Below are 14,728 nucleotides of genomic sequence, written 5' to 3'. Positions count from 1 at the left end.
GCCATTTTTAATCATTTCTACCCATTGACAAATAATTTCACAGAGTTCAAAATTCATGATTTCAAGAGCTCCCATGAATTTTGGCCATTTTTAATTATTTCTGTGCATTGGAAAATAGTTTTGTGGGTTCCAAGATTTAGGATTTCATGAGCTATAATTCTTGATTTTAGTTTATTTTTAGTTGTTTTTATCCATTGAAAAATAATTTCGAAGAGTCCAAACTTCATGATTTCATGTGCTATAACCTACAAAATTTGGCCATTTCTAGTCGTGTCTATGCATTGGCAAATAATTTCACGGACTCTAAAATTCAGGATCTTATGAGCTATAACCCACGATTTGTGGTCATTTTAAGTTATTTCTACCCATTACCACATATTTTTATGGAGTCCAAAACTCAAGTTTTTGTGAGATATAACCAATGATGTTTGACCTTCTTTATTTATCATGACCCATTAGCAAATAATTTTGCATAGGACAAAATTCTTGATTTTATAAGTTATAACCCATGATTTTTGGTCATTTTTAGCATTTTTACCCATTAGCAAATAATTTGGCAAAAATTTTATAATTTCATGAGATATAGCCTATACCACATGATTTTTTTTTTTTGCCATTTCAGTTTTTTTGGCCTATTGGCAAATAATTTTGTATAGAATAAAATTTACGATTTCAAGAGCTAAACAATGATTTTTTTATTCCTTTGTACATATTGGCAAATTTTTTTGAGAAATCTAAAATTCAAATTTCATGAGCAATAACCTATAATTTGTGGTCATTTTTAGTCATTCTGACCCAGTGACGACTAATATCGTCGAGGCCAAAATTCAAGATTTCATGAGCTATACAACTCATGATTTTTGGCTATTTTTATTCGCTCCGATACATCAACAAATTAATTTGTGGAGGACAAAATTCACAATTAAAATTCAATATTTTATGAGCTGCGATCCATGATTTATGGAAATTTTTAGTTATTTCTAATCATTGTCAAATAATTTCGTGGTGGCTAAAATTCATGACTTCATGAGCTATACCCTATAGTTCTTGGCCATTTTTAGCTGTTCCGACCCATTGGCGAATAATTTTGCTTAGGAATCTACTCACAATTTTCGAGAGCTATAACCTATGGTTTCTTGCCCTTTTTAGTTTTTCTCACTGATTAGCAAAGAATTTCGTGGAGGCCAAAATTCTCGATTTCAAAAATAATAATTTTGCGAAGTCCAAAATTTATGATTTCTTAAGTTATAACCAACGATTTTTGTAAATTTTTAGACGATTCTACCCATTGATAAATAATTTTGTGGAGTCTAAAATTCACGATTTCATGAGCTATAACTTAATATTTTTTTGAAATTTTTAGTTGTTTCAATCCATTAATTCGGGTGACCAACATGTCAAGGGTCCCCCCTTTCGAGGCCTACAAGGTGCTGGCGAGCCTGTTGGCTCTCCCTTTAGAAAAAAGCTCTTAGAGGAATTCGAGGGTAGAGGAGTCGGGCTTGTCCATGAGGCCCCAAAAGAGGTTGAAGGGGAATCTGGCCCCTGAGGAAGTGGGCAACTTAGGGTCGCATGTGGCGGAGATAGCTACCAGGCTGGCCAGGTTGAGTGCCACGGCCAAAAAGGAGAGGAGGGAGAGGAAGAGGAGGTTGGTCGGGAGCTAAGGACCTAGCGAGTCGGCTGAGGCGGCCTAGGTCAACTCAACAAAAGCACAGTAGCCAGCCGTCCTAGCTACCTAATAGTCCAAAGTCGTCATTATTGACAATGCCTCCCCCTCCAGGCTAACGAGGGAGGTCCAAGCTGTTGTGGCCACTGAAACTGGGGCCCGTGCTAAGGAGGCGATCAGCTAGAGCCCTTTGCCTGAGCCATCCCACAAGCCAGACAATGAGCTCACAGGGACTTTAGGAGACGATGGGGAGAAGTGGCATCCCATCAACCCCCTGAGGTGCCCTCTCAGCCTCCTGAGGGGTCCTCAACGGGCGAGGCCAGTGAGGAGAGGGAGGGTAACCCCTACTGGCCTTTCTGCTATTGGGTCTCAGAGCTTGACTCTCAAGTCTGGGATAAGTCTAAGGCCATGCTGATAGGAGTGTTGTCGTGCTGCTTCTCGTCAAGGAGGGAAATCCCAGAGGGCAACAGGTTCATCCTGAAAGGTGCCTCTTGATAAGGAGTGCTCGATTTTGGGGTCAGAGACAACCCAAATCCGGTGCTCCAACAGTTCACCCTTCCAAAGACGAGGGTTCCTGTGAGAGGTGCTGAGCGTCAGCTTGTACTTGACCCTCAAAGGCTACTTGGTGCAGGGGCATTGCTCGAGGCGGAGTTGTTCAGCCAACTCTCTCACATGCATCAATCCCCCCTGAGTTGAAGGTAGAATTCGCTAGGGAGAAGACGGCAAGGGTGGAGGCAGAGAGAAAAGTCGTAGCCTTAGAGGCCAAGCTGAATAGCAATGAAGCTAGCTAGCGCCGGGAGTTGGATGCGAGGGAGAAACTCATCAAGGAGTATAGATCGCACGGCGCTAAGCAGACGGCCTCCATCGAGAAGCTCTAAGGCGAAGTGGCTAATCTCAAGGAGGATGTCGATCGTCTCCAGGAAGGGATCTCCGACCTGGATGGCCACATATCATCCTTGGAAGAAGAGGTCGAGTCCGAGAGGCGTCTCAAGGTGACGGCTCAGGAGAATGCTCGGTCGGATCGTCTCTTGGCCGAGCACCTAAAGCGGGACCTTTAGGAGGAGCGGTCAGTCCATCAGATGTCTAGAGCATTCAAGAAGGACTTGGAGGATCAGCTCGCTTGCCTGGACTCAGAGTAGTATAAGGCTAAGGTGGTTGATGACTAGCAGCAAGGTCCCTTAGGGAAAACTAAAGTGGCTTAGCTTCGATTATCTAGCCTCACTACTGTAGGCATCAAAAAATGTTAATAGATATCCCAAACATAGAGAAGATCACTCAAAGGGATCTCATACTGTTTTTAGAAAATCAAGACAGGTATGAACTGTCTCGCCAGCGAGACAGGCTTTGTTGTCTCACCAGTGAGACAGGCTTTGCTGTCTCGCCAGCGAGACAGGCTTTGCTGTCTCGCCAGCGAGACAGTGTTGAAATGATCAAAACCACCTTGATAACTGCCCTACACGTGTTCATCAACTGCCAAGAGACGTGGGAAGCATCGTGGGCGAAAATCACGTGAATAACTGCCAAAATAACGGAGTTTGAAATATGGGAAGACAGTTAAAACAAAAACTACCTGATGGTTACTGTTTCCGAGACAGTATTTACTGTCTCGCGGGCCGAGACATCAAACACTGTCTCGCCCACCGAGACAGTAAACACTGTCTCGCCGTACTAATTTTATCGTTTGTTGAGCTTTTGCAGTTACAGACCCCTAAGGCTATAAATACCCCCTAGGGTCATTTCTGACGAGGAGGGAGCATATTTTCGAGCAATCCAGAGCAGAGAGAGCAGATTTAAGTTTTCGTGTAACTCCTTGAAATTGAGCTTTGACTTGATTTTAAGAAGAACGACTATCTTACTTTGATAAGATATCGTTTCAAGTTCTCACTTCGATAAACGAAGTCAGAATCAGTAAACCCCCTTCACGGTCTGTGATTCGGCAGTCCACGAACCAAAGCGTTTTCGGCACAGGCAAAGTCCCACAAAAACAAGAATCGATAGACGATTTTTGTGTTATTTTTTCAAAAGTTATAATTTTTGCTTTGTTGTGTAGAAAAGGTCTTATAAAAAGACTATTCCTTTGAATTTGTTGTAATCGACTGAAGATATAATGAATTCCTCAACAAAACCAATTTTTGATGAAAACAAACTGGCGACCACAGTGGGAGTTTTGAGACGATCCTAACTGTTTAAAGGTTTGATCGTTCAATTTGAGTGGACCTCTCGTTCATGGAAGGAATCGAGAGGGGATTTTGGCTTTGGTCCTAACTGTTTAAAGGTTTGACCAAATAGGGGTTTGAGACGATCCTAACTGTTTAAAGGTTTGATCGTTCAATTTGAGTGGACCTCTCGTTCATGGAAGGAATCGAGAGGGGATTTTGGCTTTGGTCCTAACTGTTTAAAGGTTTGATCAAATAGGGGTTTGAGACGATCCTAACTGTTTAAAGGTTTGATCGTTCAATTTGAGTGGACCTCTCGTTCATGGAAGGAATCAAGAGGAGATTTTGGATTTGGTCCTAACTGTTTAAAGGTTTGACCAAAATATGAGTTTTATGAGGGAAGATTGATTTAAAGAGGTGATCGAATCTCATCTCAGCAAAAGAGTGTTCAGAAATCATAATAGGACTTTAGTATTTATCATTTTGTTCATAATAATCGGGTTATCCCTAAGAATATTATATTTAACATTCTTCCGGGAACTTCCCGTTACATAAATTATTGACCCCCAGCTTTCTTTGCAAAACTGGGTATAACGAGGAGTACGTCATCCTCAGTCACATGTTCGGGTTATCCTTAAGAATATAAGATTCTCTAGGAACTTCCCGTTACATAAATCATCCACCCCCAGCTTCCTTTGTGAAGCTGGGTTTACCATTATATTCAGTTGGATGATCGAGAAGCAGTTTATACTCGTATACTCTTTGGAGTGAGGGGAAACAGTTTATACTCGTGCACCCAATGGAGTTAGAACCGTCTTTACTTGGCTTGTTCTGCCGTTATGACACCGGAGTCAATTAAGGCTTGGATTTTGTTTTTGAGTCAAAAGCAAATCTCAGTTGGGTGAAGAACCCTTCTGTGGTACGCACAGTAGTTTGGATCCATAATCCTCTTAGCTCCCTCCTGATCTTTAATAGGTGGTAGCTCGATTTTGTCATTAGCGAGGAGGTATTCCAATATGGCTGGAGCTTCATCATCTTCGAAAGAATACTCCTTTTGAAACCTCGGATCGGGAGTCGCGTTCCCGTAGATGTTGTCGGTCGGCTTCTCTCAGCTTTCTTTCTTTTAAGAAAGTGTTCAGCTTGTTCGCCACGTAGTTTTAACTCTTTCCAAGTTTTGGATGGTACGACCCCCAAGAGCTTCCAGGACATCGATGGAGAGATTATTATGGAATGTTTGCAGGATGAACTCTTCTGTGAGTGGATCTTTACAATTCATTGCTTTGTTACGGAAGCGCTTGACAAAATTGTCGACTGACTCTCCGTCTTTTTGCTTCTCATCTAGAAGGGTTCCGATTGACACATCGGTGTCATCATCGAAGAAATTACTGAGGAACAAACTTTCCATGTCATCCCAGCAATTGACGCTCCCTGACTTGAGACGTCGATACCAATCGAAGGCGGGCCCACGAAGGGTGCCAACGAATGACCGGACCATTAAAGCCTCGTTTCCAGAAATCATGCTCAAATGAGACTTGAAATAAATCAAGTGCTGAGTAGGCGAGCTTTTCCCGTCAAACGGTGTGAAGTTAACCAGACTAAATTTTGCCGGGTACGGTATTGAATCCCATTCTCTTGGATAGGAACATGGAATACCCGTCTTTTTTACTTCTTGAGCCGTCATCAAAGCGTTGATTTTGTTTTCAAGCTCTTTCATTTTCTCGTCATCGTCCATGTCTTCATTCGAAGGACGTTGAGGAGAATGAGTTAGACCACCCCCTGTAAGAGGTGCCATTGAATCACCCCCAATATCGTTATTGGGAGGGTGCGTTAAATCACCCCCAGCGTTATTGCTATTGGGAGGTGTATCAGCCATAATGACTTCATCCATTTTTGGCTCACTATCATCTGCCACCTTCTGAGTGTGGCGGCTGGATTCAGCTCGTTGACTGGACTCCGGAGGTTGAGGCCATTGAGCTAGCAATTCCCTCATTTGTTGGATAGCCAACTCTATCTCTGTCTTCATTTCAGCTCTAATTTCTTCACGTTGTTTGGCTAGAGCTTCTTGAAGTATTTGAGCAAACTGATCAGAAGTGATTGTGAGTACTTCTCTGGTTTGTTCTGTGCTGGATATCGTATCATCCGAAGCAATCGCAGAACAAGTGTCCGAGAGCTCATCCTCTGATGACATTCCTTCCTGCATTCTCTTGTAATCTCTGCGCCTGATGGCTCTTAATTGGAGTCGAGACATCCTTTGAGCAATTCTTAGATTGACTCTTCCTCTCGGGGAAAAGTCAGGATTTGAGTCACTTGAATGCCGCTTAGACTTTCTTTTATCAGCCACGTTGATGGTGACTTCAGGGAATTCATCATCTTGGACAGCTGATTTTCTCTTGCGGAAATGTCCCGACTTAGGCTTCGACATTTCGGTGAAAAGACTGTGGAATACCGAGACTCTTCGTGGGATGTTCTCGAACAGTCCTTTTATGTGATTTGTTTCCACTTTTAGTTTGATAGTACAACTCGTCAGCATGGTGACCAGAGCAACCTATCTTTTGTTTTTATGTTTGAACCTTGTTAACATACCTAGGATGACTTGTCGTCGCCTCTGAGCGATCCAAGGTTATATCAAGAGTCACACGTTTAGAACCACCCCTTTGCGGGTGTGGAGTCTTAACGGGCTCCGAATGCTGATTTTGCACAACTCCATGCGAGGCATGGCCTCAACAACGATTGGGTGAGAGGCTTCACTTTTAGCCTTCTCTGGCATATAGACCTTCTTCAATGATGAGATCCTCTTGTACTTATGAGATAATGAAGATCTTGAAGAGGACGATGAGATATATTCCTCAAATTTGGTTTGGTCGAATTCATACTCGACTATGGATTCAACCGGTATCTTGATTGGCTACGACATGACGGTCTCGGCAGCGAGACCGTTGGCTCCCACTGTGGTCGCCAGTTTGTTTTCGTCAAAAATTAGTTTTTTTGAGGAATTCATTATATCTTCGGTCGATTACAACAAATTCAAAGGAATAGTCTTTTTATAAGACCTTTTCTACACAACAAAGCAAAAATTACAACTTTTGAGAAAATAACACAAAAATCGTCTATCGATTCTTGTTTTGTAATTTTCTTGAAACAACTACTTCCTCCCGTCTCTCGACCCACACCAGACCGCCTCTACCCTCCTCAAGTTTCTTGTTGTCTTAACCTTTCAAAGGAGATTGAGGTGAGTGGAGGAGGGTTGGAGCTGGCCTTGGACGACGGGGATGATGATGAGTCAGAAGACGACCCCAGAGAAGCCCCCCCTGCTTCCTCCTATGCCGCTCCCACTGCTGCTGTCCCATAAGTGGATCACCCAAGCCCCACTCCCGACCCTAGCCGAGAGACTTGAGAGCTTGTAACTTGTCCTTTTCTTTTTGTAAATATCAGCGTAGACAATGTAATAAGATTTGTTTGAAGTTTGGAATGAAAATTTGAATTTTTCTTTTATTTTGTACTTTGCCTCTGATGTAGGATGCTTAATCTGAGTTGGAGTCTATTTAGATTAGAAAATATAGATTAGGAAATAAATTTAATTTTAGAGTCAAATTAGATTAGGAAACAAAATAAATTTAATTTTAGAGTCAAATTAGATTAGGAAACAAAATCAATTTTGATTCATGATTTGTTTCCTCTATTATAAGAAACAAAATCAATTTTGATTCATGATTTGTTTCCTCTATTATAAGGAGTCTTTTTAGGATAGAATTTAATACTTTCTATTTTTTTATAATTCTAGTCTTACTAAGAGTCTTATTTGTTTTTTCTATTTAAGAAGAGTCATGTAACCCTAAAGAATAACTTTTCATCAATAAAATTTCTTTTTTCAATATTTTCTTCGTGGATTCGAAGATCGTTCTTTGTGGATTCATAGAACACCCTTGGTGGATTTCGAGGTTATCACTTCTGCGCTGCGTCAATTGGTATCAGAGCCTTGTTCCTCCGATTCGATGGCAGGTGATGAAGCCCTTATTTCTTGAACTGAGTTCGACATGCTGAAAACCAGTGTTAATCAGATGAAGACTGCCGTAGAGCGACTTGCATTGGTAGTGGAGCGTCTGAACACAAGAGGAGTTCGAAATCACATTGATCATCACCAACGACATGATTCAACTCCACATGATGAATTCAACAGCGACAATAACCCTAAGTAAGACCTTGGAGTTGGGAAGAGCACTAAAGAAGCAATAAAGAAAGAAGAATCACCTCTAGAGCACAATATCTTCCGCATGAGGTGCACTGTGATGCAGAAGATTTGTGATGTTATTATTGACAATCACAGTAGAAAGAATCTTGTCTCTCGGCGTATGGTGAATAAGTTAGGTTTGAAGACAGAGAAACACCGACCTCTCTACAAGATCGACTGGATTCACAAGAGAAATGATGTGCAGAACGATGAGATGTGTCATGTACCTTTTTCTATCGGTCACAGGTATTTTGATAATGTGTTGTGTGATGTGGTAGAGATGGATACTTGTCATATGCTTTTAGGTAGGCTATGACAATTCAATATTGGAGCTACCTACAGAAGTAGAGATAATGTTTATATCTTCAAGAAAGATGGACGCCGAATTGTACTTCTTCCTCTTACAGAAAAGGAGCCATCTATGATAAAAGCTACTAAGGAGAAGAAACCTTTGGTGGAAAACAACGAGGCTTAAGCAGAAAACTTGAAGCAATCTAAAGAGATCTATGACTTGGTTGTAACTAAAAAAGAAGAACATGCCCTTACCGAAATTTCTCCTAAGGTGCAAACAATCGTTATGCATGAGATTCATTATAGTGGTATGATAGTGAAGATGGATGATATGCATATATTCTCAAAGGGGTTAAGAGTGATATTACACATATTGATGTTGTCCCGATGGAGGAGAAGGATGAATTAGAGAGTGAGACAATTGATGATATGTGTGAATTGCTTGGTGTAGGGCTAGAGACAAAGGAGATGAAAGAATTGTATATGGAGTATGATGCAGGATTTTCTTCCCTAAAAGCAAAGTTAGTGAATAATTTTAAAAAGAATTTGATGATACTTCAAGCACTAGAATACGAGAAGCAACATGGAACATATTTTGAGGAGTTTTTGAAGTCAACTGCACATCCACATCCTGCCAATAAAATACACATGATGTCGAAAAGAATAATATATGAATTTGATTCAGAAGAAGTCCTAGCCGAGAACGTAAAATAACAGATGAAGAAAATCAATGCTAAGTACAAGGCAGACGCTGATCATTGTAAGAGAAGAAAATTATTTATCAATAAAGCTACTATTCTACCAAATATAAGCTCGGGGTCGAGCTTCTTTCAACAAGGGGAGACTGATATAGGACGCTTAATCTGAGTTGGAGTCTATTTAGATTAGAAAATATAGATTAGGAAATAAATTCAATTTTAGAGTTAAATTAGATTAGGAAACAAAATTAATTTTGATTCATGATTTGTTTTCTCTATTATAAGAAGTCTTTTTAGGATAGAATTTAATACTTTCTATTTTTTTAATAATTCTAGTCTTACTAGGAGTATTATTTGTTTTTTCTATTTAAGAAGAGTCATGTAACCCCAAAGAATAACTTTTCATCAATAAAATTTCTCTTTTCAATATTTTCTTCGTGGATTTAAAGATCGTTCTTTGTGGATTCAGAGAATACCCTTGGTGGATTCTGAGGTTATCACTTCCATGCTACGTCAGCCTCACCATCTCGTGTGCTTTCAATTGTTCCTTGTTTTAGCTTTGGTTGTTTGTAGCTTCATTCCTGTTGTATTGGGACAATCCGAGTGTTGATGAGTCAAACCGATCTTCGTCTGCTATGTCTTTTGTTGTTAGCGAGATATCTTGGTTTTTTTTGTCAAGGATGACCGAAAAGTTGGGTGCCTAGGACTTAATGAGGACACCTAGGTCTATACGGCAAATGACAACTCGGAGGTTGAGTGCCTAGGACTTAATGAGGACACCTAGATCTTTTCGACAAATGACAACCCGGAGGTTGGGTGCCTAGGACTTAATGAGGACACCTAAGTCTTTTCAGCAAATGACAACCCGAATTTTCTGATCCATTGGCAAAATTCATGATTTCATGAGCTATATCCTAATTTTCTGCCATTTGTATTGACTCCAACCCATTAAAAAATAATTTCACGGAGTCCAAGATTCATGATTTCATGAGCTGCAGTCCATTTTTTTTAAATTTATAGTTGTTCCAACCCATTACCAAATAGTTTCACAAAAACCAAAATTCACGATTACATGAGCTATAACCGATGAGTTGAGATCATTTTTAATCACTCCGACCCATTGTCTAATAATTTTTCAGAGGCCAAAATTCAAGATTTTATGAGCTATAACCCTTGTTTATTGGCCATTTAAATTGTTCTGATTCATTACGAAATAGTTTTACGGAGTCCAAAATTCATGATTTCTTTTGCTATAACTCATGATTTTTAGCAATTTTTACCCGTTTGTACTCATTGGCCAATAATTTTGTGGAATCCAAAATTTATGATTTCATGAGATACAACTCATGTTTTCTAACCTTTAGTCATTTCTATCCATTGGCAAATAACTTTTTGGGGTCCAAATTTAGGATTTTATGAGCCATAACCCACGATTTTATGCCATTTGTAGTTGCTTCTACCTAGTAGTAAATATTTTTGAGGAGTCTAAAATTCACGATTTTATGAGCTATTACTATCTGGCCTTTTTTAGTAATTTTAGAACATTGACAAATAGTTTTACGAGTTCAAAATTCACAATTTCTTTGGCTATAACCAATGGATTTTTTTCATTTTTATTCATTCTGACTCATTGACAAATAATTTCAAGGAGGCCAAAATTCATGATTTCATGAGCCATAAACCCATGATTTGTGGATATTTTTAGTTTTTATTATATATTAAAAAATAGTTTTTTGAGTCCAAAATTCATAATTTAATGAGCTGTAACACACGAAAGTTGGCCATTTATAGTCATTCAGACCCATTGGTCAATAATTTCACGGTGCCTAAATTCACAATTTCATGATCTATAACCCTCGATTTTTGTCCTTTTGTGTTTGTTTCAACTAAGGGGAAATATCCGCAGAGGTCAAAATTTAAGATTTTATGAGCTATATAATAAAATTCACATATTGTGGTCATTTTAGTCATTTCTACTCATTGGCAAATATTTTGCGGAGACCAAAATTCATGATTTAATGAGTTATAACTAACGATTTGTGGCCATTTTTAGTCAATCCAACCCATTGGCAAATAATATCATAGAGACTAAAATTCATTATTTCATGAGCTATAATCCATGATTTTATATCATTTTTAGATGTTTTGAACCATTGACAAATGATTTTTTGGAGGCCAAAATTCATAATTTCGTGAGGTTTAATCTATGATTTTTGGTCATTTTTAGTCATTCTGACCCATTGGCAAATAATTTTGCGGAGGCCAAAATTCATAATTTCATGAGCTATAACCTATTATTCTTCGTCATTTTTATTCATTCTGACCCATTCGTAAATAATTTCATGGGCTATAACCTAAGATTTTTAGCTTTTTTAGTTATTGTGATCCATTGACAAATAAATTCAGAGAAGTCAAAGTTCACTATTTTATGAGCTATAACCCATGATTTGTGACTATTTTTAGTCGTTCCGACCCATTGGCAAATAGTTTTGTAAAGGCTAAAATTTATGATTTCATGAGCTATAACTCAGGATCTTAAGCCATTTTTAGTCATTTTACCCATTGATAAAGAATTTTAGGGAGTCTAAAATTTAAGATTTTATGAGCTATAACCCACGATTCCTGTTCATTTCTAGTTGTTTCTACGCATTGGCAAATATTTTCGCGGAGTCCTAATATCACATTTTCATGAGCTGTAACACATGATTTCTTGCTATTTTTAGTCATTTTGAGACATTAGCGGACTCCACAATTTGTAATTTCTTGAGTTACAGTCCATGATTTTTGGCTATTTTTAATACTTGTACCCATTGTCAAATAATTTCGTTGATGTAAAATTCACGGTTTCATAAGGTATAACTCACAATTTGTATCCATTTTTAGTTGTTTAGACCCATTAGCAAATAATTTTGCGAAGGCCAAAAGTAAGAATTTCATGAGCTATAACCAACAATATTTGGCCTTTTTAAGTCATTTCTACTAATTGACAAATGATTTTGTGAAGTCCAAAATTCACGAGTTATAACTCGTGGACTTAGGCCATTTTGTCATTTCAACCAATTAGTAAATAATTTTGCACAGTCCAAAATTCATGATTTCATAAGTTATAACCCAAAAATTTTGGCTATTTTTAGAAGTGACTATCCATTGGAAACTAATTTTGCAGAGTTCAGAATTCAAATTTTATGAGCTATAACTCGCGATTAGTTATCATTTTAGTTGCTTTAACCCATTGGCAGCTAATTTCATAGAAGAAAAAATTTTAAATTTTACAATCCAGGACTCACAATTTTTGGTCATTTTTATTCGTTCCGATCCATTAGCAAATAATTTTTGCAATGAACAAAATTGATAATTTCATGAGCTATAAGTCACGATTTTTTTAATATTTTTTAGTCGTTTGTACTCATTGTTAAATATATTGTAGAGGCCAAAAGTCATGACTTGAGAGCTACACTCAATGATTCTTTCCCATCTTTACTTATTCTGACTCATTGGCAAATAATTTTGTACAACACAAATTTCACAATTTCAAGACCAGTGACTAATGATTTGTGGCCTTTTTAGTGATTGTGACACATTATCAAATAATTTTGTGGAGGATAAATTTCTCGATTTCATGAGCAATAACCCACAATTTCTAGCCGTTTTTATTCATACTGATTAATTGCTAAATCACTTCGTTGACGTTTTCAGAAGACCCACCACAGTCCTGCCGACATATTTGCAAAAAACTTTGTAATGTCCAAACTTCATAATTTTGTAAGCCGTATACCATGATTTTTGGATATGTTTCTATTGGATTTTTTGGGCAAAACCGCTTTCCAAAATGAGTTTTCAAACTATATATATATATTAACTATAAGTATTTTTCATAAATACTTAGTAGCCTAGTGGAAAGTTAATGTTTTGGTGTTTCAAAAGGTCTCTTGTTTGAGGCTTGACAACGACAAGCCGAGAAGTGTCTTATTTGGATTAATCCCTCATAAGTTCTAGTGGGTCGTGGGCCGTGGGCCGTGGGCTAATGGGTCGGGGATCAGGGCTAATCGAGCTGAGGCGCTAAGTGATGCTTTGTTAGGCATACTTTGCACTTCGCACGGAGGCATCAGGGTGAGGTGACGCTGTTGGCACGTTGGCTGCCACTATGGCCGCCACGGAGGCTACTTCGCAGCATGCGGATGAGCTACATATTCGCACAAGGGCGTGACCTTAGCGTTCTCGTAGTTTGATGAGGTTCACTCGTTCGACGAGGTTCGCCTGTTTGACGATGTTTGTTCGTTTGATGAGGTTCGTTTGTCATACGAGGTTCGCTTGTTCGACGATGTTCGTCTGTCATACGAGGTTCGCCTGTTTGACGAGGTTCGCTTGTTCGACGAGGTTCATCTGCCATACAAGGTTCGCTTGTTTGACGATGTTCGCTCATTCGACGAGGTTCATCTGTCATACGATGTTCGCCTGTTTGACGATGTTCATTTGTCAAACGAGGTTCGTCTAATTTGCTGAGACGTGACCCTCGCGTTTCGTAGCAACGCGTCCATTGATTGCCTCGTATTCAAGAGTTACTATATGCAGCAGTTACAACAGCATTTAGAGCAATTTAATGCATTGATGTTACAATCTTAATTATCATTGAGAATTATAATAGTCACATTAATTGTGAGTGACTCTTGAGTTGACCTTAGAGTCCTATAAATAGCACCATTGGGCAACTCATGAATAGACTCTCGTGAGCGTGGAATACGAACGTCGGTATACACGCACTAGCTTGGAAAATGAACGTTGCATCGGCGTTGTTGTTGCTGTTGTTATGCTGCTGCTACAGAAACTATACCCGTAGGAACCATGAAACCGAAAAGATTTGAACCGAAAGGTTCTGAGATTGAGGAGATCTTTTACCTTGACCTAAAGGTCTTATAGATCGAGGAGATCTTAACAGTACTGGGTTGGTACACACTAGAGTGCTATACTATTGTTCCTGAAAACAATTTGGCCTTGGGATCCTTACACCGGAGTAAGCCAAATATTGCTTTAAGTACAGTGTTTAGCAAACACACAACAATTAATTAAAAAATTAAAATAACAACATATCTAAATTCCTCTATTTAATTCCAGATTTAACCATAATTTCCAACAGTTTCTTCGATAAAACTCATTGCCAAATAATTTAGAGCCCAAAAGTCATGCTTTCATGAGCTATAACTTATGGTTTTTGGTTATTTTTATTCATTCCGATTCATTAAAAAATAATTTTGTGGAGTCCAAAACTCACGATTTCAGAAGATATAACCTAATATTTTTGAAAAAAATTAGTTGTTCCAACCCATTGGCAAATAGTTTCACTGAAGGCAAAATTTATGATTTCATTAGCAATAATCATGATTTGTTGTTATTTTTAGTCATTCCGGCTCAATGGCAAATAATTTTGTGGAGCCTAAAATTCAAGATTTCTTGAACAACAACTCACAAATTTTGACCATATTTAGTCGTTTCTATCTATTGGCAAATAATTTTGCAGAGTTTAAAACTTAGGATTTCATGTGCTATAACCCATAATTTGTTATCAATTTTAGTTGTTTCCATCTAGTTTTAAATATTTTTGCAGAGTCCAAAATTAATGATTTCATGAGCTATGACTATAATTTCTGATAATTTTTAGTCATTTCTAATTATTGGTAAATAATTTTGCTAAGAT

Source organism: Asparagus officinalis, chromosome 8, assembly GCF_001876935.1.
Source record: "Asparagus officinalis chromosome 8, Aspof.V1, whole genome shotgun sequence".
NCBI classification, from domain to species: Eukaryota; Viridiplantae; Streptophyta; class Magnoliopsida; order Asparagales; family Asparagaceae; genus Asparagus; species Asparagus officinalis.
The sequence above is the reverse complement of the archived record's forward strand: the minus strand, read 5'-3'. Positions refer to the sequence as shown.